General features: G+C 39.9%; 1 protein-coding gene and 1 long non-coding RNA gene across 2 annotated transcripts in view; one reads left to right on the forward strand and one right to left on the reverse strand.

Annotated features, from left to right (window-relative positions):
* Positions 1 to 26296, forward strand: part of LOC131536455 (protein NLRC3-like) — a 101126-nt gene that overhangs the window by 36264 nt on the left and 38566 nt on the right. The gene's annotated exons all lie outside the window — the stretch shown is intronic.
* On the reverse strand, positions 9605 to 15580 carry LOC131547822 (uncharacterized). The gene is made up of 6 exons (XR_009273025.1): positions 15292 to 15580; positions 14583 to 14669; positions 14428 to 14466; positions 14169 to 14252; positions 10909 to 11027; positions 9605 to 10764 (listed from the first exon to the last, which is right to left on the reverse strand). It is a non-coding gene; the product is annotated as an uncharacterized LOC131547822 (long non-coding RNA).

Here is a 26296-nt window from a genome sequence, read left to right on the forward strand (position 1 = left end):
TACATACCACTGCATAGTTTTTCAGAATCTTAGACATCATATAAGTGATTTATATGAGCACTAGAAAAATACAATAAGAACATTATTTGAGTGATAAAAATAAAAATAAATTAGCTTTGTATGTCATGTACATCTGATTGCCAGACATACACTGATATTGCCAGACATTCACACTGATTGTTGGTCATAGTCAGTAATCACACGCTGATGTGCGGTAATACAGATGATAATCATACAGATACAGCCCCATTCCCCACAAAACACACATATACTGTATGAAAAATGTTGAAGAAAAAAAAAATGTTTTTTCCAAAAGCCGATCGGTAAGTTACGCCCCAATCAGATGACAGGTCCGTCACGAGAGAGCGCCAGAATTCAAATAAACAATATTCCGCGTATTTGTGATTTTTTTTTTTTTTTGGGATGGTCTCATTCTGTTTGTAACAATGCGTGCTACAAAATCGTGCTGTTGTTTTTCCACCAAGACGCTGTTTTTGAGCGTAATTTATTCCATAACGGACACAAACAATAACTCTCCCTGAAGAAATTAAACGTTAAAGGAATATCCATCCATATTACAACGTTATTGTCTCGTTGGACTAAAAGTGTTCGATGGGATGTTGTTCAGTGGACCCTTACCTCTCTAACTAAACCGGGATTTACAGCAGTGGATGCGTTTGTGACTCAATATTATACTAATATTATATTACGACTAAGCTGCCCAGTCAACAATTTGATCTCACAGTGATGTCACCATGAGCTCACAGGATACTCGTAATGAGGTCACAATGTGAGGTAACAGTGAGCTAAAAGTGTAACCTCATAGCGCCCTCACTGTGTGCTCATACTAATGTGAGGTCAAAGTGCACTCACTGCACAGAGACTAGGTACCCAGCATGCATTGCAGCATTAAGCTTTTGATTGTCACCATTGTTGAGATTCATACACTGATTCTTGATGTCTCTCTTTGTTTTTAATGACGCAGTAGTTCAAAATGTCTGTGTCTTATCATGCTTTTAAAGTCCTTCATAAACGATTATGACTGCTGGGTCCTATACTGTATAACCACAAAGCTATTATTAATAACTTTAAACTAATAACTCTTCACGAAGACTGCGTACTGAATCTAGGTGATGGTTGCACTGTTATCATCAGTAACAAACCAATATCACCTGGTTGCAGTCTCTTTTTGGTTTTCCTCACCATAACAAATGTGCTTTTCAAACACAGTTACAGCAGCCCCAAAAAATATAATGTTATAAAGTCAAGGGTCAAGAGCCCAACTAAAGCAAACACTACTCACCACGATGGTAACGTCAAACAAAACAATAAAACATCATCATCTAAATGTCTGTTAATTCTCAATAAGCGCTTTTGTAGATGTCTGACAGAAATAAGAACCCCGCTCATCTTTTTGAATTCACAATGAGCTCATATATTACTCACACTGTGAGGATCACCGTATGAGAATGGTGTGATGTCACTGTGATCATCGCGTGATCTCAGGTGTTGACTGGGTGGTATGTATTGCATTTTTATTATGGATGTTTTGATGTGTACTGCTTACACAAATTTAGCAAATACATTCCTTATAAGCTTTCCATCGAAAAACAGTGATCTATTGTCGATGCTTGAGGCTTAGACCTTCAGAATGATATATAGTTTGTCAAGATTAATTTTGTCTCGTTTCATTTAATCTAATCGTAAACATTGACACCTGCAAACACAGAGCGTTCAGTGCGCCAGCGTCCTGGTGCTAGTTAACAGGTTAAATCATTACCTGCTTCAAAATGAATGATGTTAACAAAATCATAGTTGAAGCATTGCAGTTAGCCTACTGTACGAATAAAACACTATAACAAAATTACATAAACAATGAATAACTATACAAGGCGAATGAAGGTATATGTGTATACAAAGCATAAATCTTAATTCAGATTTCAGAATGAGCACTTTGTCATTTGTTATATATATATACAGTATCTGACAGAAGTGAGTACACCCCTCACATTTTTGTAAATATTTTATCATATCTTTCCATGTGACAACACTGAAGAAATGACACTTTGCTACAATGTAAAGTAGTGAGTGTACAGCTTGCATAACAGTGTAAATTTGCTGTCCTCTCAAAAAAGTGAAAATGTCCAAATTGGGCCCAAAGTGTCAATATTTTGTGTGGCCACCATTATTTTCCAGCACTGCCTTAACCCTCTTGGGCATGGAGTTCACCAGAGCTTCACAGGTTGCCACTGGAGTCCTCTTCCACTCCTTCATGACGACATCACAGAGCTGGTGGATGTTAGAGACCTTGCAGTCCTCCACCTTCCGTTTGAAGATGCCCCACAGATGCTCAATAGGGTTTAGGTCTGGAGACATGCTTGGCCAGTTCATCACCTTTACCCTCAGCTTCTTTAGCAAGGCAGTGGTAGTCTTGGAGGTGCGTTTGGGGTCGTTATCATGTTGGAATACTGCCCTGTGGCCCAGTCTCCGAAGGCAGGGGATCATGCTCTGCTTCAGTATGTCACAGTACATGTTGGCATTCATGCCGCCACACACGCTTGACACCATCTGAACCAAATAAGTTTATCTTGGTCTCATCAGACCACAGGATATGGTTCCATTAATCCATGTCCTTAGTCTGCTTGTCTTCAGCAAACTGTTTGTGGGCTTTCTTGTGCATCATCTTTAGAAGAGGCTTCCTTCTGGGACGACAGCCACGCAGACCAATTTGATGCAGTGTGCGGCGTATGGTCTGAGCACTGACAGGCTGACCCCCCACCCCTTCAACCTCTGCAGCAATGCTGGCAGCACTCATACGTCTATTTCCCAAGCACAATCTCTGGATATGACGCTGAGCATGTGCACTCAACTTCTTTGGTCGACCATGGTGAGGCCTGTTCTGAGTGGAACCTGTCCTGTTAAACCGCTTTATGGTCTTGGCCACAGTGCTGCAGCTCATTTTCAGGGTCTTGGCAATCTTCTAATAGCCTACGCCATCTTTATGTAGAGCAACTATTCTTTTTTTCAGATCCTCAGAGAGTTCTTTGCCATGAGGTGCCATGTTGAACTTCCAGTGACCAGTATGAGAGAGTGAGAGCGATAACACCAAATTTAACACACCTGCTCCCCATTCACACCTGAGACCACTAACGAGTCACATGGGAGAGAAAATGGCTAATTGGTCCCAATTTGGATATTTTCACTTAGGGGTGTACTCACTTTTGTGGCCAGCGGTTTAGACATTAATGGCTGTGTGTTGAGTTATTTTGAGGGGACAGAAAATTTACACTGTTATTCAAGCCGTTCACTCACTACTTTACATTGTAGCAAAGTGTAATTTTTTCAGTGTTGTCACATGGAAAGGTATAATAAAATATTTACAAAAATGTGAGGGGTGTACTCACTTCTGTGAGATACTGTATATACATATATATATATATATATATATGTTGAGGGTCTTGTCCTATAGAATGATTTTCCGGACTATTTTCAAAAGCAATTGCAAATTGTATTTTCAATTGCGTTTTCCACATGTGGGCACATAAATTGTGACATAATCCAAATGCAATTGCAAATCTTGCATTACCGTTTGCATTTTCGCTTCCGCGAACGCACAGTGACTGCCACATTTCAAAGGAAAAAGCTAAGTTCATTTGCAACTGTATTTCCCATGTCTTACGAGCCTGTCATATTTAAATAGCAATATTAATTACCACATTTGGTTTTTCACTTTCTCTGCGTCGTGCATGTAACCTGCCAAAACTCAAAAGAAATCGCAATTCCTTTTGCATTTGAATTTCCAATGTCTACACAGAAAGCTGTCAATCAATGTGAGGGGGCGGGACTATACTAGGGGGCGTGTTTGTATTGGGAAGTGACGTCAATCACTGACGACCGTGCTGAACGCATTGATTAATGGAGGTAATCGGTAAAGGCTCCGCTAAAGGCAGCTGTCAATCAGTTCGTGCCTCTGTGAACGAACAGACAACCTTCTTGGCACAATACATAATTCTGTCTTTTTTTACCCCAAATGCAGTGATTATACCCTGCTAACAGCGGGAGCAACAACGGTACGGTACGCACAATAGGTCAAAACTCACTATTAACGAAACGCTTTTCACCTGTCTCAACATCTCTCACTGCTTCTCTCACTCCATTTGACGCAAATGAGTAAACAGACAGTGCAATTCTACACTTATGGTTTCCTACAAATGTAGAAAATACAAAAGATTAGGCTACAACATCACTGAACTAAATTATACCCATATGCAAATCACATTTCTTATTAATATATATTTATTAACAATAAAGATTAAAGATAAGAAAGATGCACATTACAAATACATTGTTGTAAATGTGACCCTGGATCATTAATCATTAGGACATTAAGTAGAGATCATGTTCCATGAAGATATTTAGTAAATTTCCTACTGTAAATACATCAAAACGTTGTATCTCTGCCAAATATTGTCCTATCCTAACAAATCATACATCAATGGTGTATAAATCTCAATTTAAAAAAATTGACCCTTTTGACTGGTTTTGTGGTACAGGGTCACAAATGAGAAACTGTGGTGAGTCGTGCAGCAGTAATAACATAACAAAAACATATACAATTCAAGCAAAATTATCATATTTATTCAAGCATTTAACATTTATAAGTTTAATTAAATGTCAGTAATGAACTGCATAAATTATAGAAATCTGCACACATTTACCTATTTGCCACCTATATCTTATTATTCCTATCTAATAATAGAGCACCTGCCTCAAAATCTCTCAGTCTGTTTACTCTCCTACTCTGCCTGCCCTAGATGAGTCTTCACACCAACAATCTAGGCGCAGCTGTCACAAAACATGCCACAGCCAAAGTGAATTAATAATAAAAATCATGTGCATCAATCGCAGTGTCGGGTGGCTGTACACAGTGAGAGATCTTGAGACTTGCACGATGCTTTGGTGCCACGGGACGCGTGCTCCATAAAGGATTAAAACTGTTAATCCAAACTACGCAATTCGCGCTCAGAATCGCAGATGAATCGCCTGCGATATTGAACGTGATATTGCGTAGCTTGTCAGTGAACCACAGCTCTGTGTATTAAATGCCGCTCCATTTGAAAACAGGTGATGGAGATTTAGCGCTAATAACGGAACCGGCTTTACTGACTAGATGCGCATGACTATCGCATGCAATATATCGTGCATCCCTAATTTCCAGCACATTTTAACAATACCGTGATAATACTGATAACCGTGATAATTTTGGTCACTATAATCATGATAAGAAATTCCCATACCGTTACATACCTACTTGTTAGGTGATGTTTTCTCATTAAATTCGGACGATTCCCTATTAATTCAATGGAATGTATGGGAATACTGGAGAATACCAATATGGCAGCGCGGCGGCTTCACTGTCATGACGTCAAGAGCAATCCAGTTCTCTATTACAGATCAGTGGTCCAAACCACGGTTCGTTTGCGTCATCAAGCCAGCAGCTGTTTAACTCGTTGCTTAGTAACGACAGCACAGGAGAAGGTGGCAAAATGCATAACATTGCTCTCTTAACTTTTATATATTTATGCTTTTGAACTGTTCGTTTTATTTCCAAAGCTTGAGTAGCCTACATACCGGCACTTACGTCTGTCTTACGAATGTACTGCAAAAGCTCTGAAGAATGCTCAAGGCGAACAAAAATGAGATACAGCTCTCTGCTTGCAGCATGTCAGTCACGCTCGTCAGGAAAGTGAGTGAAACACACAAACAAGTTCTTCCCAAATGCTTCAAACGGTGTCTGCAAACTCCATATGCATAAACAAAAATTTGGGTCAAAACTGAAGCAAACTTTAGGCTTAAGTCATTTTGGATAAAAGCATCTGACAAATGTAAAAGTGTGTAGTTTCTTACCTGGGGTCAGAGGTCACTGGTTCATCACTCAATGCAGGCGGTTGCTTCATAGACACACCACTGGTTTCTGGAGACTCTGACCTCTGTCTTTTCTTCCTGCCGATACTGACACTAGACAAATACAATGCCACTTTAGACCAGCCTGCTGTTAATCTGCTGTTTCTCAATCTCTCGTCTCAAGCACTGGCTGCTGTCTATAGCTGGTCTATAATACCTTTGATTGACATTTATTCATTTATCAGATGTTTTTATTCAAATTTTGGAATGAGGAATACAAAAAAGTGATTTACTCTAAGCAAGCAGTAGCAAAGTGCTATAAAACAAAGTTCAAAGATAATTTTGAGGAAAACAGGCTAGACTAGAGATGAATGTAAGGCTGATGATACACGGGGCAACTTTTTAAGCAATGTTGCTGGCCAATGTTCCTGTCAACAGGCAACCAGGTGAGACACAGGGCCCTCGACCGATCTGAAGTAACCAGATAGAAATGTGTTGCCCTGTGTACCATCTGGCTAAGAAATAGACAGATAGACAGTTAGACATATTTTACAAAGCTATCTATCTATCTGTATATCTGAGTCTTTAAATGTGATATGGTCATTCAGAAAGGGTTGGGAAGGTTTTTCCGCCAGTGATGATCAATAAAGGAATATATGTTGCTAGTGTCTGCCAAATGCTAGAATGGTTAATGTCTTACTTGGGCTGAGAGGTCATTTCTGGGTCACTGGCAGAGGGCTGACTCTCCGTGGGTTGATCACAGCTTATTTTAGAGGCAGTGTCCTCCTCTCTCTCCTCTTGTTGACTCATTTTAGAGGCAGTGTCCATAGAGTCTCATTGTGGTGGCATTGCCCTCTCATTTGTAAAAGTGATGAAAGTGTTGGAGACAGATCTTTTATGCAGAAATATAGTTTAAAAGCTAAAATTAAGATAAAAAGAACAAAATAATAATTTGAAAATCAGACAGACATACTGTGCAACTGATTGTTCTCATATAGCACATGTGGGTGTTTTCATTGAACTGACCTACAGACTTTAGCATCTATGCTGTGTTTCTGGTCAGTCTTTTTGTACTATTTAATACTATACGATAATTTGATAAGGCTAACATATGTGTACTGTAGCATTGCTCTTCAGCTTTGTCGAATTCATAAACAAGTACAGTTAAAAGCCGTTATTTCTGTAAATAATGACAACAAGCATTTTATTCTTTCGCGGTTACATAACAGAATCAACAACCAGTGGTTCATTATCATTAGGGCTGCAACTAACGATTATTTTAATAATCGATTAATCTGTCGATTATTTTTTCGATTAATCGATGAATCGGATTAAAAAAAAAAAAAAGCATTCATTTCCAACCCTTTATTCAAAAACAGAACTAAAATCTTTAGAAAGTGCACAAACATGTTGCTCCTTGAACATCCCTGAGCTGTTATAATAATAATAAAATAAAATAAAAATGGACTAACACAAAAACATACACATGTATGCTTTACATCTGGGAGTGCAAAAGTTAAATAATTTAACAACACTGCGTCGTTAGCGTTGGTATTGTATCAGACACCTGCACTTAACATTATATGAAAATCAAGCTCAAATGGAGTTAATAATGTTTTTGAACAGAGAATGACGGAGATGGGGTGTTTTGTCTGTCGTTAGAACGGCTGTAACTGTTATGCAGTGCATAAGTGCATTAAGTGCATTATGCTTTCATCAACTTTTACAGGTTATATAACTTTGATTGTAGCTATATGGGCGCTTAGTTTTTTCTTGTTTAATACACTTGGCCAAAATCTCAAATTAAGCGCTTATGCACATAATGCACAGGATATTTAAAACGTATATAGACAGCAAATAACTAATTCTTCTCCACTCTTCAAACACACAAAAACATTATCCTTTACTGACATAGTGTTTGAGTAAAGAAAACGCTGTACTATTCAAACACCAATTATTTATTCACCCTTGCATTGCGAAAAAGCAGAGATCTCATCTTCTCCAGGCTGTGCGCGGCGCGTCAATCTGAACGGAGGCGGGGTGAAGGTACGAGGTCTCGCTGAGAGCTCGATGATCCAATGGCGTTACGAAGTTTTACTGACAAGTTATTTTAATGCTTATCATTGGTTTACTATTTTTAAAACTCTCTGATTTAAAATAATAAAAACGAATTATAAGCGACTCAAGTTTGGATAATTTTTCACAGCACCTGACTGGGCTAGGGTATGGCAACTGCATACTCTGCCATACGCAAACGCCGCCCCTGCTCCCACACCTTGGATGACTTGGGTCGCACGGATTTCTCTGCCTCCGCCATGTATCTTTCCTCTACCTCCGCTAGTTTTTTTTTTTTTTTTTTACTTTTTTTTTTTTATTTATGAGGCGCCAAACTCTGCTAGCATCCGTGCGCGAGAGAGACCGAGTGTGTTCACTCCGCTCCGCGCTCAACTAAAGTTTTTTTTTTTTTTTTTTTTTTAATAATCAAACGTCTCCGCGTCGCGCGACACAACGAATCGATTATGAAATTCGTTGCCAACGCTTTTAGTAATAGATTTTTATCGATTTAATCGATTCGTTGTTGCAGCCCTAATTATCATCGTTTCTTATCAGTGTTTACATTAGAGTAACGCTTAATCTGTGCATTAAAATTGGCCTTGTAGAGAAATATCTGAACGCAATGCGCTAAATTACAGTGCTGTACTCCCATGAAATGCACGGCGGGTGACTGTATAAAGAAAGATGCATTATCAGTATTGTATTTTGTCCTCCAGGATCGCTGCCTTCTTAAACGTTTTTTGGGGGCTCTGAGAGGAAAATGATTAAGGTGTTAATTGCGTTCAGATGCTCATCAGATTCCCTGCACACAGTAGGCCTTTACAATTTTATAAAGATATTGCTGAATTTTGTCCTTTAATATCACATACAGCCACATTAAACTTTTTTTTTTCTTTCGAAATATAAATCCGGAGCTGAAATCCCACATAAGAACGAATCAACCCTAAATAGCAGCTCATTTTTATAGGACTACATGATTACATGAAGAATATGTTCTGCACTTACCACAAAACACGCGACCGCAGGTTTAAAGCCCAGCGATGACGTCACTTTTTTCCTGCTCTCACTTTCGATTCGGGGGGATGTCAAACGCCGTTTTTGCACCCTTAAAGGATACTGTGGGAAGCTAGGGGCCGCCAGAAAATTATGGAAATGAGGAAATGACGTTGTCTTTGATTGATCCCTTCCCAAATGCTTCAAACTGCAAACTCAGTTCCCGCATCACATGCTGATCTCTTCAGAGTGAGTGGGACACATAGGGATGCTCACTGCAGATTGGCATTCGCCCCAGTCAGCTGGTTTGAACTCCCTCTAGTGGCGAAGGGTGTCATTACATCCTCAGACAGTCTCAGAGCAGTTGTGCTTCAGGTGACTAAACACACACTCGACACGACAAGCTACACATCAGTAAAACTTGTATGTGGTTTAATGTTTTGCAGCACATCCACAACCCCAAATTCAATGAGGCCTTACCCAACTTACAAAGTCTTGTTGAATATGTGTCAGCAATGAATCTGAACTAAATAAAGGTAATAAAGATGTATCGTGACAGACAGTAAATGTGATTCATAATGTGCAAAGCTTTATTGAATAAAACCAGTAACCCAATGTTACACTGTGCAGCTGTTACACTTTCACCTGATCTGATGCTTAAATGCTATCCTTTCACTGCTACAACACAATTAATCAGCTTCATTCAGTCATGTTAATTCATATTTTGCAATAATTTTGACTTTATTTGACTTTGTCCACAAGATGGCAACAATGCCTCAGGGACATTGATTCACAATGTAGTCAGAGAGAACTACATAAATGGAAGAGACCACAACATGTGCAAGCTACAGCCGCAGTCACAATGGATGCCTACATGGATGAAAGTTTGTGTGAGGACATTACAAAGTGCCTGTATTTGTACAGCTCTTGCATCAAATATTAACAAGATACCTATATGGGTTATAACTTGTGGTGAAGGATTGCCCAAACACTGGACAAAGACATATTCTTGACAGAGGTGGAAATATCTTGCAATAGATGTGTATATGAATACCAATATATGTACAAAGAAACATATACACATACCACATATGTCGTCGTGATGCACATGCGGCAACTGCACAGAATATACTTTGAAAGGCTGCCTGCAAGACTATGCGTGTGTGCTAGCATAGCCATTAAAAAATAAATAAAAAATGTAAGTATACTTTGGGCTTAAGACACAATACTTCATACCTGAACAGCCCATTATATCTTCTCCCTGATGGTCATCTGTTTGTCAATCCACCATAACAGAATCAGGTATATTATAAGTACAACAAAACACATACAGATTAAAATAATAGTGAAATGCCTCTCAAGGAAAGATAGTTTCTGTTCAACCGTCAGAATAACATTTGCTGGGACAACACGCAGAGGGACGGAGGGCTCTTCTGGGATCACAAAGGGAAAGAGTTTCTTCGTCAATGGCACATAAAATTCCTTGATAAGGGAATCACTCCGGCATCAAAAAACTTCACCTTCTTCCAACGTTTCTGATAAACATGAGCATCCTGATAAACATACTCAAGCTTTACTCTCACTACCTTTGGCTTTACCTTCATCTTTAATCTTGACATCCCAGCGGTCATCAATTCGTCTCCATCACGTCTGAGGCCCCAGAAGCCATTTTCTGGGGTTAAAGACTGTGTGGTAGGTTTTCCCTCCAATCCAAAACACACTCCAAGGCTCCAATGGCGACTGTTTCCCATCTCAATTTCCCACGTGTGAACTTCATAATTGTATCCCACGCTCCCCAACACCACACGATTCCTGTTCAGAGGAAAAGCATTTGGTTCGTCCTGCTGACATGAGGTTACAGAGGTCAGGTCATCGGACACAGAGACAACATCTAGTAATAGTCACTTGTTGATGAACTAAGCAGTTCTTATAGGAATGAATAAGTCTAGTACTCACAGTGAGGGCAGATGTCCTTCATCTTCTCCCACACTTGGTACTTCAAGTTGCCCAGATGTTTAGAAACGCCAATAAGAGTTTCTGAACTCAGTTCTGCATCTGGGAGTGTGTATTTAGTCCTAAACAAACACCCACACACACACCATCAGAATACGTATTGGCTTACTGTAATGAATATTTGTGAATATTGTAGTAGTAGTAGTAGTAATATTAATTATAATGCTAATGCTAATACCTGTTTAAAATGCTGTGATAATTCTGTGAAAATACACAGAAAGAAAGCTGAGTATATTATATTTATCCTACCTCATCTGAGCCCCTAATAGTATTTTATTTTATTTTTTAAATCGTAAAAAAAACGGTCAAATGACTGGCAGCTACGGCTGCCAAACAAAAACCCTAAAATTACAATAAAATACCTTAATTGAAATAAAGTGCAAAAACAATCATTTTACAGAAATTTTCATTGAAGGTTTTACAGAACAAAACTGTTATTTTAGAGATTTTTCTTGTTTCAATTACGATGTTTTACTTTAATTTTACGGTTTTTGCTTGGCAGCCATAGCTGCCAGTCATTTGACCGTTTTTTTACAGGACTTTTTTTACAGTGTAAAACCCTTATTTTACAGGACTTTTTTTTACAGTGTAAAACCCTTATTTTACAGATTTTTCCTTGTTACAATTATGATATTTTACTTTTAATTTTACGTTTTTTGTTTGGCAGTCGTAGCTGCCAGTCATTTGACTTTTTTTTTACAGTGTAAAACCCCTATTTTACAGATTTTTCCTGGATTATTACAATGAAAGCACTAAATGTTCTACAGAGAAACACTGTTATTTTACCAATTATTACAATCAAAAGCCTTCAATAAAGTGTCAAAGCATGCTCAAGATGGAAAATTCAGTTTTATTTAGAAGACAAAATACAAAGTCTGTACAGATGCCATAAGAAATTAAAATTTTAAAGAAATACAGCACAATTACATTTAAAATACTGTACTGGTGAAGAACATAGAACACTTTCATAAAAATGTTGAAGTAAATATAGGGATGTAACGATTAACCGCGAGCCGGTTGAAAATCGATTCAAATATGTGACGATTCAAATCGGTTGAGATGCTAAACAAATCGCGATTCAATTAGGGGTAGGAGTTTATATGAATGTATGTCTGAGAGGAACTTGCTTTAGAAAAGTTTAGATGGTGTTTTTTTCTTTTCATCTTGCCTCTGTATTATGCATATTGAACATGATATTGAAGTTCATAAGTGCAGCGCTGCTTTGTTTACAGCGGAAACCAAGGAAACGCTTAAAGTGCCACCTGCTGGCAGAGAGTGAATCTGCGTCTCATTCAGCTCATCTGCTGTTTCTATGTATAGTTTCACAAAACTGAAGTCACACCATTCTGTTTTTGCTTCAAATTTCGAAATTATACAGTTTAATTTAGATTAAAAACTGCTCATGCTGCATGTATGCAGCATCTTTGTTTGGATCATGATTAAAATGCAGTGGTTGCCTCGAATCTTAAATGGAAAGAGCACAGACAAAGCCTTATTTTGTTTTTATGAAGAGATTTCTTTTATTTATGTTAACTTTACTTATTTATTTGATTTGGGGCTTGTTTTAAAATTTCAATTTAGTTTTGTTATTTACATTTACATTTTGTTATTTAGCAGACGCTTTTATCCAAAGCGACTTACAAATGAGAACAATAGAAGCAATCAAAACCAACAAAAGAGCAATAATATGCAAGTGCTATATTAGTATATTATTATGGTGTTATATTTCAATTTCACAAAGAAACGTGTAGCATTTTGTCCAAGCAATAATAACAGGACACATTTAATTTATAATTTCTTAAATATAAATTTTCTTTAAAAAAATCGTGAATCGAATCGAATCGAATCGTGAGTTGAGTGAATCGTTACATCCCTAATTAAATATATTCAACTTAAAGGAGAAGTTCAATTCCAGAATAAATATTTTCTGATAATTTACTCACCCCATGTAATCCAAGATGTTCATGTCTTTCTTTACTCAGTCAAAAAGAAATTAAAGTTTTTGAGAAATTAAATAATTTTTCTCCATATAGTGGACTTCAGTGGGAGTCAACTGGAATGTTTTCCTCAAAAACCTTAATTTCTCTTCGACAGAAAATAGAAAGACATGAACATCTTGGATGACATGGGGGTGAATAAATTATCAGCAAATCTTTATTCTGGAATTGAACTAGTCCTTTTCAACTGAACAAAAATACTAAAATATATGTATAAGATTGTCAAGCAATTTTATTATTCAGATGTAAAATAACATTATCAATGAATTCTTCATAAACATTTCTTCAGAGCCCCCAGGAGGAATTGAATAGCTAAAAATTGCATTTCTATCTTATCAGTTAGGGTTACTCTCATGATGAGGTCATGAGTACATAACATAAATCTTATATTAATCCACAATATTCTACTGACTCCTGTGGGCTCCATATACAGTGGTGTCCAAAATGATTAGAACACTAGTATTTTCAGCAGCTAAAAAATTATCCAGTGAGATTTTTGTTTGCACAAGGAGTCTGACAACAGCCAGTTCTCCACACAGAGATCTGATCTGATCATCATCAGTCTGTCTGGAGTGACATGAAGAAACAGAACAAACTGTGCCCAGAAGAACTGTGGCAACGTCTCCAAGACGCTTCAAGAAACCTACCTGAAAAGTTACCTGAAAAACTAACCACACGTGCACCTAGAGCAAAAGCTGCTTTAAACGCAAAGGATGGTCACACTAAATGTTGATTTAATTTAGTTATAAAAGTTAATTGATAAAGAACATTTATTTATGGCATTATTTTTGACAACATCCTCATTTAACAGAATTTTTACACAAGTGCCTAAAACTTTTAGCTTTGCAGGTAGGTTTCTTGAAGCATCTTGGAGACGCTGCCACAGTTCTTCTGGATTTAGACGATGAGATCAGATCTCTGTGGAGCACTGGCTGTTGTCAGACTCCTTGTGCAAACAAAAATCTCAAAAAATTACAATTAATGGCAAAATGAATGCTTGGAAATGTAAACTGATATTTCCTACTGACACTATACAGCAAAAGATAGAAATAACTGACTTAAAACCATTTTTTAACTGGTATAAAATAAATAGTGTTCTAATAATTTTGGGCACCACTGTAGCTCTGGTAATATATGTAGACAAACATATGTATTTTAATTCTGAATTCTAGCTATATTAGTGTAATAAGTAAAACCAAAACATACAACAAAAGGTCCATGGCCAGAAGTGACAGACACAGCAGATAAAGAGCAGTTCTCCTCCAAATTGCCAGTAATCAGCTGGATTAGCTGGGGGAAAAATAAAAAAAAGAGAAAGAGAAAGAGAAAGAAAAAAAGATTATGTCAGAAGACACCTGTTTTGTCTGCTATTAAAACAAATTAAAAACATGGAAGAAAAATACTGTGAATATTAATTTAAAATAGATTTATATAATATGTATTAATGTTAGACATGAATACTCACTTCCTCTGAAGATCATATGGTAGAAGATTTTCAAAACTTCTGGATCATGAGGGGGAAGCGCACACAACACACACACACACACATTATTATTAATTTGTTTAATAAAACACTGTCTGCTTACTGACAGAGACATGGACTTGCAAAAATGTACTCACCAGCTCCATACAAAATCTTCACAGCTGATCCAAAATCCTGGTTTGCATCCAGTGTTCTTCTCCAAGGATCATGCGTTCAGGTCCTCTCTGTCAGATGAGTTCACATGACAGTGTTCTCAGGTTAATCATTTCAAAGTTATGTCACTTTTTTCTTATGGGTTTGATCTTAAAATTAGCTGACAGTATGGGTGGGCGATATGACCATATTATTTCACAATAACAATATATCTTATATATCACATGTATAAGATCAAAGTAGCAAATTACAAACAATAGGACTAATGCAATAGAACAAAGATTAAATACATTTTCTCTTTAGTATTTTGTTGTTTGATTAAAATTATGACCGACTGCAGGTAACATTAGGCTAAATTATACTGCTGTCACTTTAAGAACCAAAAGCACAGATCCAGTATACGGACAGGTCACCGGGTTTCCACCTGAATGTTTATCTTGACTCCAGACATTAGCGACTGTGTTTAAGTCAAGTGAATTTGAGATGACTGTCTGTATTTGAGCATTCAAGCGAGGCGCAGTTTTCTGTGTGACATGCTCATATATCGCCCAGCCCTAGCTAACAGTATTAGCTCATACTAAACACAGTAACTGGTAGAACATTGATAAATGATATGTAATCGCGATTAGCATCTCACTTCAATCTTGATGTAACTATAAAACATTAGGCTATACATTAATAAAAGGTACTTACCTTTTGCAGTTTGCTTGTCTGTTAGCTGCTGGTAGAAGTGTCCATATTCGCGTTTATTCGTTCTCAATCGTCATCCCACAACACAAACTCACTCAAAATATGAATTTAACACTCAGATAATACATATAAAAGTCATTACTTGAGGAGCGACTGCAGAAGCCGAGCAGCAGCGGCACACTGACACTAGTGATGGGTCGTTCTTGAACGATTCGTTCATTTTGAACGAATCTTTAATGTGACTCGGGAAGAACGAGTCGTCTCAGGGAGTGATTCGTTCAGTCGCGCATGCGCAACATCCTATAGGTTCTGTACTGGAATTAGTTCACCTGTTTCTGTTATTACAGCAAAACATACTGGCCTTAAGAGATTTTCTTTGTTGGCTAGACCACTGTTTGTAACGGAAATTTGATCATTTTCTTCACTACTTCAATGTGTAAATATATATTCAACAATATATTGTTCAAAATAAAAGGTTGATAAATAAAAGGTCCTTTTCTCCGAGTTCAGTTTTTGGATTTAATCATTTAGCCTTTTTCTGAAGTGACTTACAAATGAGCAATTTTACAAAAATATATATATATTTTTTTAAATCAATTGAATAAAAAGAAAACGAGTAGACAGAAAATAATTATTAAGAAATGAACTTGTGTCCGATATCTGATATAAACTAGGATAATGTAATAATATAACGGACATGTTTCGAATGAAGACGAGCTCGTTAACATGGCAGCAAAAACTAGGAAACAAACCGCGAGGCCTAGCAATTCCAATTTTTTTTCAATTCCAGTTTATGGTTCAGATCTGTCGAAGCCTTATTAATTTAAAAATTGCAGAGTGCTCAGACAAATTGGATTGTTGGAGCTGATTCTGTTGGTCCATGTAGATAATGTTTTGATCAAAAAGATGTTGCAGTAGCTCCGTTGACCGAGCTGTCAAGATCTAGGAAAGCACGCGATAACTGCAGAGTTTATGAGGACAGCCGCTGTCTTTGCTCACAGGGGATGTAGCGTAGCTGTAGTCACAAGGAAGTAGTGGCGGATCTTCTGTATTGCGGCGTAAATTCGAGCGAAATAAATTGTTGGGGCTGAGGTTTTTACGTTTCGAGTGTTGGTGGGTTGGTTGTTGAGATGGGGGTGTTGCCCTCAAGGGGCCTGGTTAGGGATTTGCTTTGACCAGCGAAGCCTCGCAATATTTTGATTGATGAAAGATATTTTGATTAAAGTTTATGAGATAACTCGGTCATTTATTAGGATTTTTGTTGGTATTGTATTGTGGCTTGGGAAAACTTAACCCAATAACCAATTATTAAACAATTAAACATACAGCAAGGAACACATAGATGGGTGAGTAAACGCTGAAAAAGAAACATTACAATATCATAGTTCAGCTTTTGATTATACCGAATACACAATTATACTGAATACACAGACTGATTATTCGGTTTAAAATAAATTTAACTTGACTGAAACAGCTCGTCTATCTTTGAAAAAATGGTGTTTAACACAGGTACGTCGCTTTGCTCGAAATATAGACTCTTTTTGCAGCATTCGAAAGGGTTGACCTCAGGAAGAGGCCAGTCTCGATCATACTCATCAGAGTCAGACTCATCGCTGCTTTTAGACAAAAAGTTTGTTTCTGAGTCCTCCCGACGTTTATTTACCAGCATAAGATAATTTTGGTCATGAAGCAGGATGATATGGATATGTAGTCTGGCGGCTTGCTCGCATTATACCTCATGCCAGGCATTGTACCATCCTACTGGAAATTGTACCAAATGTTTTCATCCATAATAAAGTTTCTCCAAATTTGATTGTAGAAGTATGTCCAGTCTATGGCGGTCAAAAGCAGGTAGAAGCATTTGGGTGTATATTCATCGTAAGATTCCAAAATGTAGAGTTTCACAATCTGCAACTCTTTGTCAAACACAAATGTCCCCACACGATCGCAAGACACAGTGAAATCTGGTTTCACGATATCTTCATCTTCAATAAGAACCTTTCTTAGGCTCTTCCCTTGAAGTCAGGTCCTCTCTCATTTCAACAGAACTTCTTGGCGGTGTTACACACATAATTCTTCTAGATGTTTCAGGACTGTTTGGAACAGCAGCATCCATTGTAACAGGAGACTGCAATGTCTTCTCCGGTTAACTATGTGGCCTCTAAACCTTATTTAAATACCAAATTCTGAATGTAGGTTGGGGCTGTAGGCGTCAATCAGCCAAAGACGTAACGCCTTCAACAGTCATAAAACGTGCACTTTAACTGTTTTATCGTGCATTATCACTGATTGTTCTTGCAAACTGTGCAAGAGTAAACTCAAGTAGTTTGTGAGAACCACTGAGAAGGTTTTTATTTTTTAGTCAATTGAATAAAAAGAAAACGAGTAGACGGAAAATAATTATTAAGAAATGATCTTGTATCTTAACTGGGATAATGTAATAATATAACGGACATGTCTCGAATGAAGACGAGGTTTAAAGCATATTTTATTAAATCAAGCAAATTCACAGAAATACAGCTGCATACGAACAAAGAGCTCGTTAACATGACAGCAAAAACTAGGAAACAAACCGCGAGGCCTAGCAATTACAATTAGATGGGAAAATGAGATAAGAATGGTGAAACTGGCCTAAACGAATTCAAACAGAAAGAATGATCCAAGTCGTGGAAACATAAAATTATTCCGGTTTCATAGTGTAAGGCAATGAAAAAGCAATTTTAGGCGTACTTAGCAGGGATCAGTCTGTTGTATCGTTAGGCTATATTATAGATTTGCACGTTTATATTCGTTTCAACATGTTTATGATCAGTGTTACAGAATTTGTCTTAGTAACATGCAATAAAATAGAATTATTAAAAGATAACACGGCGGACTGTTTGAGTAACACTCTAGTCCCTGACACTTTTACTGTCAAGTTTTCACCCAACCAACCGAGACTTGTAACTCTATCATAATTATTTAAAAAATAAATATAAGCTTCATGCCTGACACCTATGTAACTGACTTAAACTAATATTTAAGCTAAACAAACATTTACAATTGTGAAAAATGAAGAGATGTTAAAAATTGCTCCAAATGTTTTCTTAAAAAAGAACAGGTTATTAAGACAAACATGACAACGTGCAGTTGCAGTTGTACTGCTGTTTCCTGGATCAGACCTAAAACTCAACGACCGACTAAAATGGTCAAAATCATCCCTCCTCTCGCTTAAATTAACTACATGACATCTGTGATTTATTTATTAAAGTCATGTTTAGAGACGCGTACAAAGCAAATAGCGCATCCATGACGTCATCCATGCATCATTTTATACGTAATAGTTGTAACAGAGACTCGCTCTTCATGTCGAGGCCTTGTGTCTTGCGGCCGCTTCGTAGACAGACCAGAAAAAGCTCTACAGTACATCACAATCTCGGTTTAAACAATCTCTTGTAGAAGGACTATCCTTTTATTTTCTTATAATGTATTTGTTCATATTTTCCTGCAAACACTCACGACATGATTGACCAGATTCTGAGAATAGTCTTCATCTAAAAACAATGAAAAAGTATAGAGTGGTATCAGCTAGCGGGGTAGGCCATCAAAATCAGCATTAAAACTTTAACAAATTTAGAAGCGAGGATTTCAGTATTAGAAAAAAGAAAAAACTAATCCGTCGTCTGGTTTAGTTGTATTTTAAAACATCCCTTTCTTAAAAACATTGTGTAAAACTTATTTGGTACCACGATTATTGTTTCATCATGTATTGACCGCATATTTATTAGACTGATAAAAGTACTGTAGCATGAACCTTTGTAGAAATAATAAAAGTAAATCTTATAAATTAAAGAGAACCATCAACAGAAGGTTGATGACATTGTGTCAAAACAAAACGGTTATGAAGATACATTTGTCAACCTTTTATTCAAATGTTCAAGCTACATTAAAAAGTATAAAATGGACAATATATGATTTTGGGGAGATGGAACACTTGAAAAAGTTGGAAAACTAGCTTTTAGCGCTCAGTGCAGACCTAGACTGTTGACCTTTCTGAATGGTGTCAGTGTGTGTGTGTGTGTGTGAGAGAAAGAGAGAGTACCCCTTGTTCCTCTAGTCTGGTATATCTGCCTGAGTGTGTGTGTGTGTGTGTGTGTGCTGTGTCTGTACTTGTTTATATGATTTATCAAGACAATTGTATGATTATATGTGTTTTACAATGCTATAATTACATAAATGCAGTTTATGAGGATATTTCTTGAGTCATTATAATTAAAATATTTACAAACATACTAAACAATGTTTTATTTAAAATGGGGGTCTTTGGGGAATTGGGGAAGTTTTGACATACCCTGACATTTGTGTTTTTCAGTATCTTAAAAATATAATAATGGCTAAAGTCTGATTATACTGTATTTGTCACAAACTGGGCTACAATAATATGTGAGTAGCATGAATGTACATGTTTGTGTTTTTGTTATTGAGAAAACAACGTTTATGTGTGGTTAGTGAAAAACTAAATGTTTTTGTTTAAAATGTATGATAAATGGCTTGCTTTGCTCGAGTAACATGTTTGTTACTATGATGTCATATATAAATCTATATTTTATTTATTTCCATATTCTTTAAAATAGAGAGAAGTCTCTTTTTAGCTTGAAATGTTTATGTATGTGTGTACTTGTTTATATGATTTCTCAGAACACAAATTTGTATAATAACACGGGTATTACACTGATATAACATTGCAAATGTGGTTTATGATGAAATTTCTTGAGTCCTCATAATTAAGATCGCTTACAAACAAAATTTAATAAAAAATGGAATCGTGCAGAAATTGTGTGTGTGTGATGGGTAGGTCTAGAATCTGTAAAGTAAAAAAACAAAACAAGACATTAATTACGTCTGTATGGAGTGTCCCACAAACCATATGTGTAGTAATAGTCCAAATGATTGACCTCTGCAAAATTTGTCTCCATGAGCATAACAACTTTTTAAATGATAAATTATACAAAATTCTGTTTTTGAAAATTTTAATGAAAAATAAATGTCACTCTGAATTTCTAATTTAGCTTCAACTATCTGCAAGCCTTTTATTTGAGGATCTGCTGTCAATGTGTAAAGACGTAATTTCTCAACCTCCCTGAAAATGTAAGTCATTTTCATTGTACAGTCAGTTTTTTATTGCAATATTTATTTTATTCCTTAAGCTAAGTTTTTATTCTTTATTTCATTATAATGCTGAGAATACAACCAATGCAATGTGTGTGTGTGTGTGTGAGAGTTATTTTATTGTATTATTACTCATTTATTGACCCCCTTTAGTGATGTAATTTTATTTTAGACATCTAAAATGCAATGATCGCACTGTCCATAACAATAAATCACCTTGAATTTTAAGAACTATCTCTTGTCCTTATATCTTGTCCTTAGATCAACATCTCTTTCTCACATCCATGCATGCTGACCGAAACCTATGGGATGGCGTGACACCACATAAGAGCTATCTTTGTCTGTGTTTTAAACAAGCGGTTCCCGCTCAAGTCAGATGTGTGAACCCCTTTGTCTCATTTACTTCTGTGAGAAACTCATTCAGCTACAACTATGTGCATTAATGAACAATGTAACCACTGTCTTATTTCATGAATGAGGATACATAAAGATGTTATCTTACAAACAGATGTCGAGTTACGAACCGGAGGTCCGGCATGCTATATAGCACAATCAGCTGCTGTACATTAACAAACAATGTAACACTGTCTTATTTCATGAATGAAGGATATATAAACATGATATCTTACAAACAGCTGCTGTACATTAACGAATAATGTAACCACTGTCTTATTTCATGAATGAGGATACATAAACATGATATATTACAAACAGCTGCTGTGCATTAACGAACAATATAATCACTGTCTTAACACAGCTGCATTCATTAAAAGGTCATAAGGTTAACCCCTAAGGTCAAAGGTCAACAGCTGTCGGTCATCAATCAAATATTTTGACATTGCATGGTTCCATATAACTACTGCTGCTTAAACATTACAGTCACTGCTGTAACCACATGAAGTCAAATAGATTCAGTCAGATTAATTAATAATTAATAACTAATCCAGAATATGGGGGGGGGTGTGTAAACAGTGCATACAGCAAAAATGTAACAGTAACATAAAATGTGAATTTGACTTTGTTACGTCCCAGGATGTATGTTTTTGTTGTTGTTCTCTCGCACTCTCCCTTTCTTGCTCTCTCCCTCTTTCTCTCACTCTACTCGCAAGTAGGAGGTAATGGTTGCCACCTGTCTCCAATGATTGGCTGCTCACGCTGATTGGAGGATGAGAAGGAGCATTGGAGATTTAAGAGCAGCATTTCCACCTCAGAACAGGGTGTGTGTGTGTGTGTGGGGGGTGGTTTACTAGGACTTTTGACCTGAATACGCACCAGCATTACAGGGACATTTGGGTTTATGAGGACAGGGACCATGTCCTTATAATTCCGACAGTGTAGATGCCTTTCTCTATGTCCCAGAAGCTCCCTCTCAAAGTTTCGCGCCATGTCCTTACATACCACAAAACCCTGAAATTTTACTATACACAGTGTATCCTCTGAGCTCGAGAGTGCGCCCCTGCAGCCCGGACCCGGTACTACACCTGTGTCATCGAAAATTTGCATATTTTACACTTGTGTAAGTTTGGAGGCCGCTGATTGGCTAATCGCGAAAACAAGATGGCGCCGGTGGCCGGGGCTACATTCTGCCGCTATGTAGCTTCTAAGTGAGTTAATGCAGTGTACTAATTATTTAAACATTATTTTCTAGAATTAATCGATTGTATATGAATATATAAGTGCATAGTGATCCTGCAATTAAACGTATTCCTTAAATTTCATATTATAAAGTATGAAACTGACTTGAAAGCTGTAATCAGTCAGTTTAATATAGATAAATTAATGTAATGCTATTAATGTAACGTTAATCCTAACCGTAAAGTTAACACCAAGGCTTATAGATGGTTATTTAAATACATATTAATATTTTTATTAATATTATAAATCCCGTTTACACGTGCTCTAATCAGAGTGAGTGTGACGTTTTGTAACAATTTACAATAATTGTCAGTCTATTAATAGTAACGTCGGATGAGAATCAGCAATGCTTGTCAGTTTTAACTTATTTTCGTTTACAGTATAACTGTAACTGTAATAGAACAGTCTAGCCATCATCATAATGTGTTGTCATGACTACAGTCTGTGAAGGGGAGGGGCTTCCACGCAATACAGTATCCTGACATGCCAGTTCTGTTAAATATTACTACTGTTCGGCTTGGTTTAAGGAGATTATTACTTATTACTTCTGAGAACTTACTGCGCATAATAAGTAAAGACACCTTTATTTGTATAGTGCTTTATAGAATACAGATTGTCAAAGCACTTTTACAGATAACCAGGCAAAATAGTATATTCAGCATATGGTCAGTATACATCATATTCTGTCCCAGTAGAACTATCATAATTATTTTTTAAGCTGAAAGTGTCACGGGATGGGTCGAGAGATGAGGCGAGGACTCAAGTGCAGGAGAAAGTGGGTCTGTTAATAATAAAAAGAGAACAAAAACCACCCCGAAGGGGAAAAACAGGCAGGCAGGCAGAGACCACAGCACATGTAAACGAACCCACACACGACATGAAACATCTGACATAAAACAACGACACAGCACAGGACTGCAGACACCAGGAGACTATATGGGGAGCCAAACGAGGAGGACACAGGTGAAGGAACTGAAACAATAATGAGATAACAAGGAGGGCGGGGTCAGACAATAGACAGGAGAGCACATGGCACAAACAACAAACAATAAGCCATGTGCTGACACACACAGTGACATCTGGTGGCCAACCGGGGCACACCAGCAGGGCCGTGACACAACCCCCCCTTTAAGGAGCGGATTCCAGACGCTCCACACACTAAAACAGAAACCAAAAAATGTCTGGGAGGGAGGAGGGCCGGAGGCGGATCAGGGGGAGAGATGGTGGGCCAGGCCCATGTAGCGGCAGAGGGGGACCTGGGCACTGAGGCAGCGCCGGCGGGCTGGGGACCCAGGGCAGAACCAGCGGCCACCACAGCAGTGTGTGTGGAGCTGCCACCCTGAAACAGGCAGTGGCTGGCTCCGCTGCTTCGGGGGCCTTGTGAGCGGGCGCCGCCGCCTCGGGAGGATCGTGAGAGGCCACCGCCGCCGGGAGCTCTGTGGCGGGCACCGCCGCCTCGAGAGGAACGTGAGAGGCCACCGCCGCTTCGGGAACCTCGTGAGCGGGCACCGCCGCCTCGGAAAGGCTTGAGATGAGCCCCGCCCCCTCGGAGAAAAGCTCAGCGGACACCACCGCTTCGGGAGCTCTGTGAGCGGGAACCACCGCCTCGGGAACCTCGTGAGCGGGCACCGCCGCTTCAGGGCGATCGTGGCGGACAAAGCCGCCTCGGGAACCTTGTGTGCGGACACCGCCGCTTCGGGACGATCGTGAACGGCTACCGCCGCCTCGGGAACCTTGTGTGCGGACACCGCCGCTTCGGGACGATAGTGAACGGCTACCGCCGTTTCGGAACGATCGTGAACGGCTACCGCCGCCTCGGGAACCTTGTGTGCGGACACCGCCGCTTCGGGGCGATCGTGAACGGCTACCGCCGCTTCGGGACGATCGTGAGAGGCCACCGCCGCCGGGAACCTCGTGAGCGGGCACCGCCGCCTCGGGAACCCTGTGTGCGGACACCGCCGCTTGACGATCGTGTGCGGACACCGCCGCCGATTTATCGTGCGGACACCGCCGCTGGACGATCGTGGTGCGGACACCGCCGCCGACGATCGTGAGCGGACACCGCCGCCGGGATCCTGTGAGGATCGTGAGCGGACACCGCCGCTTCGGGGATCCTGTGAGGATCGTGAGCGGACACCGCCGCTTCGGGACGATCGTGTGCGGACACCGCCGCTTCGGGACGATCGTGAGCGGACACCGCCGCTTCGACGATCGTGTGCGGACACCGCCGCTGGGATCCTGTGAGGATCGTGAGCGGACACCGCCGCCGACGATCGTGAGCGGCACCGCCGCCGGGATCCTGTGAGGATCGTGTGCGGACACCGCCGCCTGGAACCCTGTGTGCAGACACCGCCGCCTCGGGAACCCTGTGTGCGGACACCGCCGCTGACGATCGTGTGCGGACACCGCCGCCGGGATCCTGTGAGGATCGTGAGCGGACACCGCCGCCGGGATCCTGTGAGGATCGTGAGCGGACACCGCCGCTTCGGGACGATCGTGTGCGGACACCGCCGCTTCGGGACGATCGTGTGCGGACACCGCCGCTTCGGGACGATCGTGTGCGGACACCGCCGCTGGGATCCTGTGAGGATCGTGAGCGGACACCGCCGCCGACGATCGTGAGCGGCTACCGCCGCCGGGATCCTGTGAGGATCGTGTGCGGACACCGCCGCCTGGAACCCTGTGTGCAGACACCGCCGCCTCGGGAACCCTGTGTGCGGACACCGCCGCTGACGATCGTGTGCGGACACCGCCGCCGGGATCCTGTGAGGATCGTGGCGGACACCGCCGCCTCGGGAACCCTGTGCGGACACCGCCGCCTCGGGAACCCTGTGTGCGGACACCGCCGCTTCGGGAGCGCGAGCCGACCACGCTGCTCGCATTGACATCAGTGGGGGTTCCTGCACGCTTCGTATCAGCCCGGGACGCTCTGGGAGCGGGCTGGAGGTACTGGGTGCGGCAGGCGAGGCCTCTGGCGCCTTTGATTGTCGCTGGGGCGCTGCAGCTTCGTCGGCCGCCACTGGGGCGCTGCGGCTTCTGCAGCTTTGTCAGCCACCACTGGGGCGCTGCAGCTTGGCGAGCACTGCCTGAGGCCCTCCAGCCACCCTAGCTGGGGAACGTGCCAGGAACTCACAAATTCCCCAAGCGTCAGGTGGTCCAGCCCCTCATCCTCCACCATTTGAGGGGCTCCTCAAGGCGCTATTGAAAAGGTCCTTGAGGGCCGCATCATTGTACCCCAAACCCTCTGCTGCACCACAGAACCTCAGGGCAAATTTCCTCACGTCAGTATCCTGCTGACGGAGGGAGCTCAGGGCCTGGAACTGGAGGATGCGTTGGTAGAGGGGGCTGCTGACGTTAGCGGCTGGTGGATGGTGTGAGCCCATTCTCCGCTGAGTCCTCATTTCGGCTGTGTCGTTCTGTCACGGGATGGGTCGAGAGATGAGGCGAGGACTCAAGTGCAGGAGAAAGTGGGTCTTTTAATAATAAAGAGAACAAAACCACCCGAAGGGGAAAAACGAGCAGGCAGGCAGAGACCACAGCACATGTAAACGAACCCACACGACATGAAACATCTGACATAAAACAACGACACAGCACAGGACTGCAGACACCAGGAGACTATATGGGGAGCCAAACGAGGAGGACACAGGTGAAGGAACTGAAACAATAATGAGATAACAAGGAGGGCGGGGTCAGACAATAGACAGGAGAGCACATGGCACAAACAACAAACAATAAGCCATGTGCTGACACACACAGTGACATCTGGTGGCCAACCGGGGCACACCAGCAGGGCCGTGACAGAAAGAAACAAACTTAATATTGTCAAATGGAATCCAATAGTTATTATTATTATTATTAAAGCAGACACATCAAATGATGGCTGAAGTGAAAAGGCGAAGGAGAAAGCCCAAGTCAATGGAGGAGGCCGTACAGTTTTCACTTCTACAGAAAGACAAAAATGGGCTTGATGGCAGATTCATCAGTGATTTTAAAGGTGAGTTAAATATTTTGATTGAGCCAAGTTAAAGCTATAGTTCAAAAGTGAAGATTTTGTCATCTTTTAGTCACCTCTATAAGTTTCTTTCTACTGTTGGGCACAAAAGAAGATATTACTAACCATTTGATTGTTAGTAAATGATGACAGAATTGTATTTTTTTTGCTTGAACAATGCCTTTAACCCCTTAACTGTCACTCACAGTTTTGAACAGTGCACTATCCAAA

This window comes from Onychostoma macrolepis, chromosome 01, assembly GCF_012432095.1.
Source record: "Onychostoma macrolepis isolate SWU-2019 chromosome 01, ASM1243209v1, whole genome shotgun sequence".
In the NCBI taxonomy this organism is placed as follows: Eukaryota; Metazoa; Chordata; class Actinopteri; order Cypriniformes; family Cyprinidae; genus Onychostoma; species Onychostoma macrolepis.